Source organism: Myotis lucifugus, unplaced genomic scaffold (assembly GCF_000147115.1).
Source record: "Myotis lucifugus unplaced genomic scaffold, Myoluc2.0 scaffold_1113, whole genome shotgun sequence".
In the NCBI taxonomy this organism is placed as follows: Eukaryota; Metazoa; Chordata; class Mammalia; order Chiroptera; family Vespertilionidae; genus Myotis; species Myotis lucifugus.
This window is the reverse complement of record NW_005872161.1, coordinates 86776-102012: the sequence shown is the minus strand read 5'-3', so window position 1 is coordinate 102012 and position 15237 is coordinate 86776.

The following is a 15237-nucleotide window of genomic DNA, read 5'->3' as shown; positions in this document are numbered from 1 at the left end:
GGGGCAGAGAGGTGTGCAGGTCTCTGGAAGAGTGGACAGAGGAGAAGGTGAGTGAGAAATCTTGAAGGAAGCAGAATTTATGTGCTTGAGACACGAAGAAGACAGTGAGGGGAGAGGAGTGGGGTGAGAAGAATGGAGCAGGTGTTGAGAGCCTCCACAGGTGAAGTCCCATGGGGTTATGTTGCCATGATGAGGATCTGGGATTCTCTGCCAAGTGTGATGGGAAGACACCCGGGGTGATAAGTGCAGAGGGCAGTGACCCATGTGAGGGACCCCTCTGGGTGCTGGATGGAGAATGGACCTAACATGCATGACTCTTACTCCTACTGACAGGTCACAGCTCTGCTCTCCCTTCTCCAGGACAAAACCCTCTCTTCTCCTCTGAACCATGGGAAAAAACACGCTGTCTGTGCTGCCTGCATTAAGGCTGCCCATCTGTACACAGGAATCAATGCCTCTGGGAATTTAACATTCATGGCTCTGGCATCCACTCCATGAGCACCTGTCCCTACCCCTTTCTGTTCTCTGAAGCACAAGATCCCATAGGAAAGATAGGAATGCTTTTATATGTCTGGGGATACCTGACTTTAAGAGACTTGGTGAGGCCACATCTGAAATGCCAGAATTCTTTATCCCAGACCCCCTGATGATAGGGTGACAGCAGGTGACTCAAGCTCAGCTAACCTGATGTGCCCATTCTGCCTTTGACTAGTGTGGGCTGCGGTGGGAAGGCTCTCACTTCCTGGCTGCAGGCACAGACCTAAGCTGGCTTCAGGATGGCACTCAGGGCCAGAGAACGCAGTGCTGCTGGTGGTGGCAAATGCAGGAAGACCCATTTCAGGCACACGCATTAGTCAAAATAGTTTCTCAACTTTCTGATCAACAACTTGGTTTCAAAAAGAATTAGGGCTGTGGGGATAAGGACACATATGTAATAACTTAATCAATAAAAAAATAATTAGGGCTGCTTAGCTGTGGGCCATGTCTCCATACTTCCAATCAATGATCAGGGTCTCCTATATCCCTTCCATAAATTCCTTTTCTAAACTAAATTACCTGGAGTGTGTTTATCCTGATTGTGTAGATTTCTCATTGACATAGAGCATATCAGGATGGATGCCCAAGTCCAACTCCCCAGCCCAACATATCTCACCCCACTCCTAGTATCCACTTCCATCCCAGCCCCTCTCTCCCATCCCCATGTCCCCTGCAGCACCTTAAAGGACACTCAATCCTCTCCCTGGACTCTCATCTTGGCTCTTTTGGAGCGTCCCTGCATCCTTCATCTTCCAGGTTCCCAGAGAGCCCAAGACCAGCTCTGGGGTGCTGCCCCCAACCTGATGAACCAGATCCCCAAAGAGTCATCCTCAAACTAACAAAACCCAAGCTAGCTTCAGAGCATACCCCAGGCAGGAAACATGACTACAAATTAGCTTGTTGTCAACCCCATTACTTTCCCACAGGGCTGGTCTGCATGCTTGTGCACCTGTGCTTAGACTCAGGTGGAGTTTCAGGTGAGGATAAGAATGGGGAGGAAATAGCCTGTGGAGTAGTGAGATGGGCTCCTACATCTCACCAGACTGAGTGTATTGCTTTCTGGGACCCACACCTGCTCCATCCCCCAGGATTCCCCTCAGGACAAGGTTCTGGCTGTGCCAGCCAGCCTCCAAGTGTGGGAACTATATCTATGATGCCCTTGAGAACTGCCCTGTGGAAGAGACCTACTGCCCTTTGTCCAGAGTGCCTGTGCGTACATAACTGCACCTACCTTGCTTCCAGCTGTGCAGCCTCAAATCCTCTGGTTTCCTGGAGAAGATGACTAAGATGACTTAGAAAAAGGTTCCAGGAATGAAGTCTGACTGTTCCTCTGCTCCCGCCATGAAGGAATGCCTCAGGTAGGGGCCTGCTGTGCTCCAGGCTGCAGAGAGTGTGGGGTGAGCAGGGGACAGTTTAATGTCCGGGTCCTCCAGGCAGGGCACCTGCTCTGTCCTCCATCTCTCCACCTCTTGTCCCAGATTCTCGTTCACCTGCTCTGCATCTATGTCTCCCTCAAGCCCAGTCTCACAGAGTCCCTCTGTTTGTCGTTCTAGTTGAAGAGAGACCTGCCAGAGGGACCAGAGCCCATGATTCCTGCAGCCGCCTCGAGAGGAGCCTGGGATCCGCCTGGCCCTGGGATACAGGGGTGGGGAGGGGTGCAGGGTGCTCTGAGGACTTTGGAGAACACAGCGCTGTGTGTCCCATCTCATCAAGATGCAATTCAAAATAAATCAATACCAAATGCTAACACCATGCTTAATCGAGTGCTCAATTAAGCAAAGAAGTTGTTTTTCTTGATTTTTGGCTTGCAAGGTGTGGTCTAAGGTTATGACTTGTTTCCTTCTCTGTCCTCCTGTTGTGCTGAGTCCTAAACAAAGGTGTGGTGTGCGTCTTGAGGTGGAGAGATTTGAAGCCTGATAGGAGGGTGATGGCATCCAGAGATAAAATTTCTTTGACTACTTCATCATTTCTGGCTCGACACTCTTGCTCATGGCCTTCCTGCTGTGAAATTGTTTGGAAAGACTCCATAGGTTGTCATGATTGTAGCCTGAGCCAATGTGTGTCCTAAAGAGAAAGAACTTCTGGTGACTCAGGTTCTATCACCCTCTCAGCCTCAGGGCCCATTCATCCAAGGCACCTTCATCCAAGGACTGGCACCTACATGTCTGTCTAACCCACTTCAGTTCCACCCAAGACAAGTGGGTCCTCATGCCAGGGATGATCACACCAGTGACTAGGATGAAGGAACATATTTCCCCTCTGCTCTCAGATTCTGGCTGGAGGGACGTGTGGAGTCCCAGCTCCAGGTTGTAGGTAGGAAGTGGGAGAGCCGTCCAGTCAGCTCTGCTCAGATCAGGGGGTCAGGGGAAAGCCCCCTGGACTGAGAAGACCTGTTGCCATGGACTGTCCCCAGACAGAGGGGCTTGGTGAGCTTCGTTGTGTGTGGGTCCAGAGGCAGGCCAGCCACTGCCACTTCCAATGCCAACAACAAGATCTGCCGCCCTCCCCGACTTCTCTCCACTGGACTCTCCGTTGCTGAGGAGTTTTGCTCTGTCTCTCTCCCTCTATGTGACTCTTCCCTCCTGTCACCCTTTCTCCATCTACCTTAGGTCTATCCCAATCTTCTGATATTGCTTAAAATAACAATACAGACAACAGAAATATATTTTATTGAAAACTGCTTCATCTGTGGATAACTAGAGATTATACAGTGAGAGTTGACAATATTTGTTACATCACTTCCCCTCCCCAATGGTAACTGTGTTTACAGTGCACTGCTTGCATTTTTCTATGAATGTTATATATTTATATGCATATAAATATGGGTACATGTAGGCCACACTTTTCTCTTTAAAAAAATGGGATGATGTTTTATATATATATATATATATATATATATATATATATATATATATATATATAATCTTTGAATTCCTAAAAGCTCACCAATATTTCTTATGGCTGCCTAGATTTCTAGATTTCCATTTTATGAATAAATTGTAATTTATTTCATTTGTCTTCTTTGAAAGTCACATGAGTTGTTCCCAATTTTTCAGTTTTATCCTAAAAAATGATGCAATATGTAATCTTGCACTTATTTTTATGTACATGTTAGAGAGTCCCATCAGACACAGCACTAGGAGGGGAACTGTGAAGCAGGCTGTGTGAGATGCACTGAGTCATATGTAAACAGAAAACAAAATAAAATTGAACCTATGTACAAATTCATTGTCTTACATAACAAGAGTATGAGTCAGGGTGGACCCAGGATTTCAGTTCCACCTTTTCAATGGCCTCCAATAAACCTGGCACCACAAGTCCATGTGGTTTTTGTCCAAAGCCCCTGGATGCAGGCCCAGCTGCACATACACGGGGAAGACCTCCCAAAGCTGACCAGAAAGGTAAGGATTGAGGAAGAACTAGCTGTGTCCATGGGAGTTTAATGCATGGAGGTGACTGAGTGAGGATACAGCAAGGCCAATGCAATTGAAAGAAGTTTGATGTTATAGTTTCACCGTTTCCCTAAAAAGGAGAGGCAAGTGTGCAGGGCCACATGGGAAAGCAACAGGTGTTTCAGGAGGCAGAGCAGGAATGAAAGGGAGTCACAGGTCAGAGCCCTTGGGTGTTTTCCACGGAAAAGGCAGAGCAGGGCAGAGCAAACAGCTTAGGGTCAGCTACTTTGAATAATGTTGGTGGGCTCTGGGCTGTAGGGTGATTTCTAGCTGTCTGGCTCCTGGCTCTGGTTGATTTCCCCTGAGCTGAGGAAATACTGGCTTGGTGTGTAAAGTAGATAAAGGGTCTGTGTAGAGAATGGACACTGGGTCACAGGGAGATGTAAACAGCTTGGCCATTAGTTTGGCCCTATAATTAGTGGGTCCTAAATAGGTAAGTACAGACTCTAAGACAGCCGTGGGCAAACTACGGCCCTCAGGCCGGATCTGGCCCGTTTGAAATGAATAAAACTAAAAAAAAACAAAAGACCGTACCCTTTTATGTAATGATGTTTACTTTGAATTTATATTAGTTCACACAAACACTCCATCCATGCTTTTGTTCCGGCCTCCGGTCCAGTTTAAGAACCCATTGTGGCCCTCGAGTCAAAAAGTTTGCCCACCCCTGCTCTAAGAGGACACAGCGAGGACACAATCCCAGACGGAAGGGCACAAGGGGTCACACTGACCAAATGCAGTGTGGGATTCTGATTGGATCCTGAGCAGGCAGTGGTCAGTAGGGGGCAGTTGGGAAAATGAAAATAAGGTCTGTACATTAGTCACTAGTGTCATGCCAGTGTTCGTTTCCTGGTTGCAATACTGTGTTAGATTCATATAAGATATAACACTAGAGGAAGCTGGGGTAAAGATAGTTCTTTACTGTCTTTGAAACATTTTTGTAAGTCTAAAATATTTCAAAATAGTAAGATAGAAAGTGTTTTAAAAGATACTAATAAGAAATTATTATCATATTCAATGTAATATTCATCAAAGATACCATCAGGGCACCCTAATATGCACCCTCATTCCCTCAATTTCAATTGTGAGCTCCTCCTCTGTCAGTATTGTGTATCTAGTTCCCTGAGCTTTGGTGTGGCCTGGGGTGTTGTGGCTGAGTCACATACAGATACCTTCTTGGGAAACTGTGACACACCACCCAAGCATAGCTGCCCAGTGTTTAAACCAAAACTAAAAGCAAAGTGTTATGCAAACTTCTGAGGTCCCAGAAAAGCTCAGTGTACTGTTCTTGGGTTCCCAAAGAAATAACCCGAACGACTGGCTGTGAAAGGTATCTGTTTATTAGGACTTACATGGGCAGCAATGGTGGCCAACTATTGAAGTTTACTGTGACACCGGCTTCCACCTGTGAATTTGAACCACTAAGTCTCATCCTGTCTGTGGGTGGGCTGCACTGTGGGCACCAGCAGATGTTATTGTTTTGCCATAACCCAGACATTCCAACCCAAGGTTTTATAGAAAACAGAAAAAAAAAAAAACAGGGCATGCAGAAAGAGGGGACATGCCAAAGCTGTGTGAGATCCAAACGCTTTTTTCTTGACTGAAGAGCTGGCCAGGCTCCCAAGGTTTCACAGTCCCCTCACTGATGGCCTTCACTGTGTTTCCCACTGGGTGGGAGGGGGAGTTGGAGCATGAGAAGGGGCCCATGTTCCCATTTACCACGCACAAAGGCAGACTGACTCTCAGGATGTGATGGATTCTCAGAACAGGGTGCCATAGCTCTTACCCACCATATGTGGCCCAGAAAAATTGCCAGAGACCCAACCAGTAGCCATTACAGGCATTGTCCATCCAGTCCATGCTGACTGCAACTTTCCTGAGAGAGACTCAGGTTGGGCAGAGCCCTCCCAGCACAATTATAGCCAACAGCTATAATTATAAGCTGGAACCTATGATCCGAACACGTGGCCCCACATGCCTTGTGATAGAGTTCAGGTGCATGTAGTTGAGTAGGGTTGAAACTCACGAGAATCCTGTAGACAACTTGATCACGCCCCTACTTTGCCTCGTGGCATCTGTTATAAAATAAAGACACGGCTTGTGGGCGCTGACGCTGTCTCCTCATCAGGGAGCAGCGTCCCACTGAGACCCAGATTTCATTCTCTTGTCTGTCTTTTCTTAATCCTTTCATCACCCCCATTCAGGCTGTGCTGGCAGGGCACACCTCACAGTTACACAGTGTGGGAAGCTCATTTCTCCTTCACACAGCACTAGGTGGGGTAGCTTGACTAGGCCTGGAGGACTTGCTTCCAGAATGGCTCATTCGTGTGCCTGGGAAGCTGGAGCTGGGTGTCCTCTGGGAGCTGTGTCCCAGCATTTGGCCTGAGCCTTCATTCCTCTCCACGTGGCTCCGTGGGCTTCCTCACAGCCTGGCAGCCGAGAAGATCACTTGAGGCCATTTTACCACAGAGAAGGGGCTAATCCTTGTTGTGAACTCTTTACCCCAAACTACCATGGTTTTGGTTTGACAGACTAATGCAGACCACCAGGACCTGTCTTATCAAACCATCATAGGGTCTATGCTTTTTTATTCTTCTTTTTTCTCCTAAACTCTAAGGGACCCCACAAGACTTACAACCAGGGAAGCAGTGGGCAGCAGCAGCTCAATCCCGGCTGACCCCTGAACCTGTCTCCAAGGCCCCCTTTTCTCTTTTCCTGCCTGTTACTTCTCCAACCTTAAGCCTTCCAGTTGTTTCACTGTCCCCAGCTTTAATAAACATACTCTCAAAAGCCACCGGAACTCATCTTGTGAAATCTTTCCTACAGGAAGTCAAGCACCCACACACTACCAACTCACACTAAGCAGACACACCTGAGGCCAGATCCACTCAGGTAACATCAGGACAGACTTTCACTGGTTTTAGAGAGAGAGGAAGGGAGATGGGGAGAGAGCCAGAAACATGGATGTGAGAGAGAAACATTTATTGGTTGTCTCCCATACCCAGCCCCTAACCCCTTGGGGGATTGAACCTGCAACCTGGTATGTGCCCTGACCAGGAACCAAACCTGTGACCTTTCCAGGTACCGAACACTGCTCCAACTGAGTCACACCAGCCATGGCAGGACCTGTCATATTGAATAAGGCTTCAATGGACCCTCTGCATCCTAACTGGATTTGTGTGGTTTTTTTTATCATAACATTCAATTGCGAGTGAAGGCTGAGTTTAAAATGGATCTGATATTGCACAGTATCACTTTTAAACTGTCTCTCAAAAAGCCTGTTGCCCACCCTAGCCGGTTTGGCTCAGTGGGTAAAGCGTCGGCCTATGGACTGAAGGGTCCCCGTGTTGGATTCAGGTCAAGAGCACCCGCCCAGGATGTGGGCTCATCCCCAGTAGGGGACATGAAGGAGGCAGCTGATCAATGATTCTCTCTCATCACTGATGTTTCAATCTCTCTCTCCCTCTCCCTTCCTCTCTGAAACAAACAAAAAAAATGTGTATATATTTTTTTAAAAGCCTGACAACCACCCCCTGCTTTATTGACACGCATTCCCAGTTATCACACTGGTGATAACAGGAGACACTTGGGATAATGGTGGGAGAGGCAGACCCTGCAAAGCACAAGTACCTTCAGCAGGACTTGCCCACTCACACAGGGACCACATATTGGCCAAAAAGTGTCTGCCCTTATGATCATGTCCATGTCACTATTCAGGGGCTATTGCCACTATCGGGCACACCAACACTTGAAAGTCAGCTGAGTTGGTGACTGGGGCAGCCCCTCCTATGGGTCTGGATCCTCTGTGATGGCTCCGTTTGGTGGAAGCTTGGACAAGTTGCAGCTGCTGCCTCATTGGGTGCCAGCACCTTCTGGAGAGTCATGCACTCTAAGGTGCACCAGAGCAGGTCACATGGGTGCGTTTTTACCTGGGGATTAGGCCCAGTAAGACCCTGCCCGTGGCTTGGGGTGGAAATGGGGAGGTGATGGAGAAATGAGAAGGGCAGTCTGGATGTCTAGGCCACTCCTTTGGAGGAACCTGCTTCTGCCGTCTAATCTCTAGAGGTTATTCAAATCCTATTCATGCCCTTGTCTATGTTTCATCATCTCTTGGTTCCTCCTTGCAGCAAAAATATGTTCTCCCAGAGAAAACATGAACAAAATTGAAGAAAGATATCCAGGAAAATCAACTTTGACTGAGGCAGCTTGGAGGAGAGGTGGGAGGTGTAGTGTAAGGCCTGATATTTGGCTTTTCTTTTTGTAATGCAGGTGCCTGACTTAAGCTTTGATTGGGGAGGCTCCCACTTCAAAGAGGGCTGCCTGGAATAAACACATCACCAGCCACAACACTAAAGAGCTGCCCCCTCTTGCTTTAGGGATCTTGGTGGGATGTGTTCACTGACCATTTGGATCAATTTTATTTTCTCTTCCCTTCCTTGAAATTCTTGCTCTTATGTTATAAATTCACCATCAAGAGTGAATCCTCAACAGCCTAGGCCCCCAACCTTTACCCGAATAAAAGTAGTGTACAACTCCAAACCCATTCTCTCTCTCTCTTTTTCCCTCTGCCTCTCCCAGTGACCTGGCTGTGTGCCTCAGGCGTGTTATGTAATTTCCAAGTTTTGAAAAAATATTTTCAAAGTTCTCTGGTGGTTATTACTGAAGGTAATCTTGCCGTCATAGGAAGAACCACAGGGTTGGTCTAATGGGTCAGGGCTGCCTGTCACTACTTGAGCCAATTATGCAGAGACAGGGTTGAATCATATATGAGCATTCATTCCAATACTGCTGGCCTATGGGAGAGCAGCAGGTTATCCACAAAATCTGCTCTGGCCCTCCCACAAGCCAGCTGCTTATATAGGGCAGAGGGACAAAGATTACATGGGAAAGTAAGAATTACAGGCTTGAGACAGTAGACAAGGTATAATGGTTATAGGTTACAGGCATTGTGGGCTGGGGGGTGACAGAGGGCGGTGCTTGTGGGTGCCTCCAGGCCTAGATTGTTTGATCTTTCCGTAATGATAGGTAGTTCTCAGGAAAGGAGGGTGGACTGCATTCCAATGCTGGCTCCCATGTGCCAGGGCATACAACTCTCAGCCAGGATAGAATGTGCTTTCTCTAATCAGAACAGAACAATCATGGTTAACAAGGCATGGCTAATATTTCTTATAATTATAGCTAGTCCCCACTGTCCATTTCTCCCCCTAACACAGTCACAACATTGGCTATCGACAGGGTGAGACCTATGAACAGGCAGGTCTCAGAATCTGTGTGTAGGTGAAGAAGCCTGGGATTAATGTTACAACTTCAAGGCCCATGTGCCCGATGCTTCAAAGACCAAAATTAGAAAGGTCAGAGTTTGGAATAAGGGAAGGTTTAATGATTAAGAAGGACCAGCTTGAGAAGATGGGGTGCCTTAGGGGTTTCCTTAAATCCATCTTAAGAGAGCTCAGAATTCAAGGGAAGGGAGAATGGACGGGGCAAGGGGTGTGTGATGACTGCAGACATCTGGGTGCCAACAGGGATCCAAGGAAGAGCAGGAAATCTCTAAATCTCTTTCCTCCAAGTCCTTTGATTCCTGCTGATCTGAACCCCCAAAACTTGAAGCTTCTGCAAATATCTGTCAAAAGCTCAAGTTTCAAGCAAAATTAGCATATCTCTAACAGAGCTATTTTTTAAATTTATCTATTGATTTTTAGAGAGAGAGTAAGAGAGGAAGGTGGAGAGAGAAAGAAACATCAATTTGTTGTTCCACTTACTTATGCATTCATTGGTTGATTCTGACCAGGGATTGAAGCCGCAACCTAGACATATCAGGATGAAACTCTAACTAACAGAGCTACCCAACCAGGGCACTACAACAGGAGCTCTTTAGCATGAAGGCCCTGGGGAAAATGCAGGCTAGAATTAATAGAGTCAGAGAGCGAACATGCACTCTGTTACATTAACACTTTGAGAGGCCTATGCTGATTGCTAGCTAATATTCCCAATGTGCTTTATTTTATAGTCTGCCCATTCTGTTAGTCATTGCTCCCTTAGCTTTCTGTCACTCCATCCTCATTTACCACTCTGGCTTGTAAGTTTTACTCAGTTAATTCAGGGGGGGACCCTATATTGTGGGTACCCATAAATTCTCCTTCTCCATAGATTATCGTTTGATGTTAAATGTTGATGGAATTTTGTTGCTCATATATTTTTTCAGAATCTAACTTATTTAGAGATAAGCATGTATCATATCTGCTTATACTTCTCTATGCATCGTGTCCTAACATAAGAGATATGACAGACACCAGCAGGCCTTGTTGGGCAAGGCTGGTTACTGAGTTCATTACACTTCACGTCACTAAGGATCTGTGGGAAAGGGTCTCCACTCTCACAAGAACAGAGTATGAAGGTCTATGTTGTGAGGCTCATGGCTTTTGCCCTTAGAGACGATGCCCAGGAGAGGTCACTAAACAGTCCTGTGTCCAGCCATTGGGAAATAAGTTTTCTGGCTGCTTACAGTCAACAGTAAAAGTAACAGACATTTGCATCTGGAACATTTGCCTCAAATGTGACACCTCTCATGGGAGGCGGTGGTCAGAGTGAGCACCAGAAAAGACAAAGAGTGGGACTCCATTTTCTGTTCAAGTTTTTTAGAAACCTGAAATGGCCATTAAAAATGTTTATTAATTTAAAAGTTGTACGTAGTGTAACTGCTTGTATGTGTGGTCAGTTATGATCTGAGATAACTGAGTAAAACTAATAAGCAAAAGTGGTAAATGAGGGTGGCGTGACAGAAAGCCAAAGAAGCATTGGCTAAGAGAATGGGCCGACTATAAAATAAAGCACACTGGGAAAATTAGCTGGCAATCAGCTTAGGTCCCTCAAAGGCGTTAATGTAACAGAGTGAAATGTTCACTCTCTCTGACGGTTAATTCCAGTCTGAATTTTACCCAGGACCTTCATGCTAATAGCTCCGGCTAGGTTGCCCTGGCTGGGTAACTCAGCTGGTTAGAGTGTGATCCCGATATGCCAAAATTGCAGGTTCAACCAGTGAATTGTTTTCCCCACCCTCTGGATTGATTGTGGTAAGAGAAAAAAAACAAGTGGTCCAAATTGTCACTTAACACAATCCACCAAGATCCCTAAAACAAGAGGTGGGACAGGCCAATGCTCTAATTACTGAGCCAAACCAGCCGGGGCAAACCTGCAATTTTTGGTGTGCAAGACAACGCTCTGACCAACTGAGCAACCCAATGTCATCAACTGCTTTTAAAGTTACTTATTTTGATCTACCATTTCCCTATCTTTCTGGAAATATGTACACACACACACACACACACACACGATGGCATTTTTATACACCAATAATGAACAATCAGATAGAGAAACTGAAAAAAAAATCCCATTTATCATCCACTCATCTATTGATGGATACTCAGGCTGTTTCCAGATCTTAGCTATCATAAGTAACGCTGCAATGAACATAGGGTACATATATATTCTTTCTGATTGGTGTTTTGGGATTCTTAGGATATATTCCCAGAAGTGGAATCACTGGATCAAACAAAAAAACCAAACAAACAAAAAGATTCCAGGTATAAACTTAACCAAGGAGGTAAAAGACCTATATGCAGAAAACCATAGGACATTGAAAAAGGAAATAGAAGAAGACACAAACCATTAGAAGCATATACTGCAATCATGGATTGGAACAATTAACATCATTAAAATATCCATACTATCCAGAGCAATCCACAGATTCAAGGCAGTCTCTATTAAAATTCAGCAATCTTGAGAAAGAAGAACAAAGTTGGAGGGATCACAATACTAGATATCAAACTATACTACAAAGCCATTGTAATCAAAACAGCCTGGTATTGGCACAAGAACAGGCATATAGACCAATGGAATAGAGCAGAGACCTCAGAAATCCATCCATGTCAATATGGTCAGTTAATATTTGACAAAGGAGATAAGAGTGGTTCTGAATGAAGGTCGTTCTGTAGTTTAGTTATAACTTTCACAAGTTATAACTTGTGAAAGGAGACAAGTACTACATTTACTTACGCCTCCATTTTGACCAGAAGTCCACTATCTCTTTAGTTGGTGAAATTGGAAGCTCCTAACTGAATAAAAGCAGCACAACAGGCTGAATTAATTGCCTAAACTCAGGCCTGTTATCTAGCTAAAGACCTTGACTGCAAATATACTGGTATATGCTGATACCTGCTATGCTTTTTGAGTAGCCCATGATTTGCCATGCTGTGGGAACGAAGACGTTTCTTAACCTCCTCAGAGCAACCTATTACAAATGGACAACAGGTTGCAGAATTATTAAAGCCATTCAACAACCAAAACAATGGACAATAATTATGATATCAGGCCACTCTGAATTGGATACTATGGAAGCTAACGGAAATCTATCGGCAGACAGAACTGCCCAGCAAGCAGCCCTGAATGATAAAGTTATCCCAGTGGCTCTCAACCTTCCTAATTCCGCGACCCTTTAATACAGTTCCTCATGTTGTGGTGATCCCCAACCATAAAATTATTTTGGCTTCTACTTCATAACTGCAATTTTACTACTGTTATGAATCATAATGTAAATATCTAATATGCAGGATGTATTTTCATTGTTACAATTTGAACATAATTAAAGCATAGTGATTAATCACAAAACAATATGTAATTATATATGTGTTTTCCAATGGTCTTAGGTGACCCCTGTGAAAGGGTCGTTCGACCTCCAAAGGGGTCGTGACCCACAGGTTGAGAACCACTGAGTTATCCAGATTAGCAAATATCTACCCCACAGAACACATTCAAAAAATCTTAAAACTTCAGGAAACTGCCACAGACAAAGAAAAATGGACATAGACACAAAAGGAGGAGTTTTTAACAGTAATCCACAGTTGTGGATTGGACCCAATAAAAGACCTGCTGGGGCCGCATAAACTGATGTCACGGGGACATACTATTGGAAACCTCCTCCAACATGGCCCTCAAAATGTCTATCCACGATTCTATTTGCCCTAAATACTACCCTGAAAGCCCACCCATGGGTTCCAGGGGCATTTCCTTTACCCCTGGGGCTTCTGAGATACGGCAGATGGATTTTATCCCAAGGCCACCATCTCAAGGATGTAAATATGTATTTGTATTAATTTGTATGCTCTCACGTTGGATGGAGGCTTTTCCTTTCAGGAGAGCAACAACACAAACTATAAAAGAATTTTTACTGAGAAAATAATCCCCATTTGGGAATTCTCTCTGAGTCACACAGTGATGGGAGGACTCATTTCACTGGACAAGTAATTGCATGTATTTGTGAAAGTTGGCCTATGCTGCAGCATTTTCATTGTATTTGTCACCTCTAATCCTCAGGATTGATGGACAAATCAATGAAACATTAAAGATCTAATGGACAAAGTTATCAGATGATCTTAATCTCTCCTGGCCCAAAGCCACCTCTCATCCCCATATCTTCAGCCTGCAATCCACCCCTTTTGGGAGACATCAATGAACACCTTTTGAGATGATAATGGGTTGCCCTATGAGACTAGGTAATGGGACTTACCAGCTGACATTATTAAAAGGAGACATCTTCAACTATTGCCAAAGCTCGATAAAGTCACTGCGGGAAAATGCCCATTGGTAACCACTTCCTTTCACAACGAACTCCCAGGATGCAGATGCAAAGACTTGAAAGATCACCCACAGCAACCTGGAGATTTTATTTGGAGCCATCAAATAAAGATTCTCTACCCCCTTGTTGGAAGGGTGTATATCATATATTATTAACCAATCCATTTGCAGCTAATTGAAAGGGTGTAAAATCATGGATTCATGTTTCTTATTTTAAAAAGGCACCCCGCCCAGAATGGTCAACAGTTCTTGTCTCCTATTACAAAGGACCAAGGAGATCTCTGAGGACAAGAGGAACAGGACATCTGGGTAATCAGCTATTACAAGATCCCCAACCAAACCTGCTGAAAGTTTAGATTTTAAGACTATTTATTACTTTTAGATTTTCTAATTTCAGATTTATTTCTCATTGTATTTTGATATAGAGCTGTTGCTGTAAGACTTTGTTGGAATATATATATATATTGGAGGCCTGGTGCATGAAAATTCATGCACGTGGGGGGGGAGGGGGGGAGTCCCTCAGCCCAGCCTGCACCCTCTCACAGTCTGGGACCCCTCAGTGGATGTCCACCTGCTGTCTTAGGCCCACTCCCTGGGCAGTCAGACATCCCTTTGGCAGCCTGGGAGCCCTCGGGAGGTGTCCAACTAAGCTGTTAGTCGGACATCCTGAGGGCTGTGGCAGAGGCAGGAGAGGCTCCTGCCACTGCTGCTGTGCTGGCCAGCCATGAACCGGCGTCTGGCTGAGCAGCGCCCCCCTTGTGGAAGCACACTGTCCACCAAGGGGCAGCTACTGCGTTGACCGTCTGCCCCCTGGTGGTCAGTGCGCATCACAGAGACCAGTGCTCTCCCGTCATTCTGCCTTGAAGGTAAATTTACTCTTTTATTATATAGGATGACATTCTAATCATTCATTATGACGATGACACTGATTCTTTACTACTTACCCTCTGGCTTTTTCCAACTAATTTTGTTATTTTTTTACTTACAGTAACATTCAATATTGTTCATTGAAGTTGCTAACTCCCTCTCACTTCATCTCTGAAATAAATTTTAAAAAATCATGAAGGTTGCAAACATAGTTCTTTAATCAAAATTTAGAAATGCCCAATAAGGACATAAGACCATTTATAGTTTCTGGGGAGAAAATTACTCAGCTCACCCAGTTTCCAATCAGTATGTGACTTTACATTTCTACGGTTAAATGCTTTTGCCAAATATTTTGTGAGTAAATTTAAAAACACCTTTAAAGTATTTTCACTGAAAAACACTTTAGGGCAGTGGTTCTCAACCTTGGCTGCACATTAGAATCTCCTGGGAATCCTTTTAAAATCCTGATTTCTGGGCCTGATTCTCCGGAAATTCTGTTTCTTTGTTATGGGGTGGGAGCCACAACATTAGTAACAAAGAAACAGAATTTCCGGAGGATGAGGCCCAGAAATCAGGATTTTAAAAAGATTCCCAGGTGATTCTAATGTGCAGCCAAGGTTGAGAACCACTGCTCTAGTGTGAAAGTGCACACTATGAAGCAAATAATTGGAAGCCAAAAGCAATGTTTCCCCCCCTGAAAAGTGGTGAGACATTTTTAAAGTCTACACTTCCAATATTTTATGTGTCACTCTTA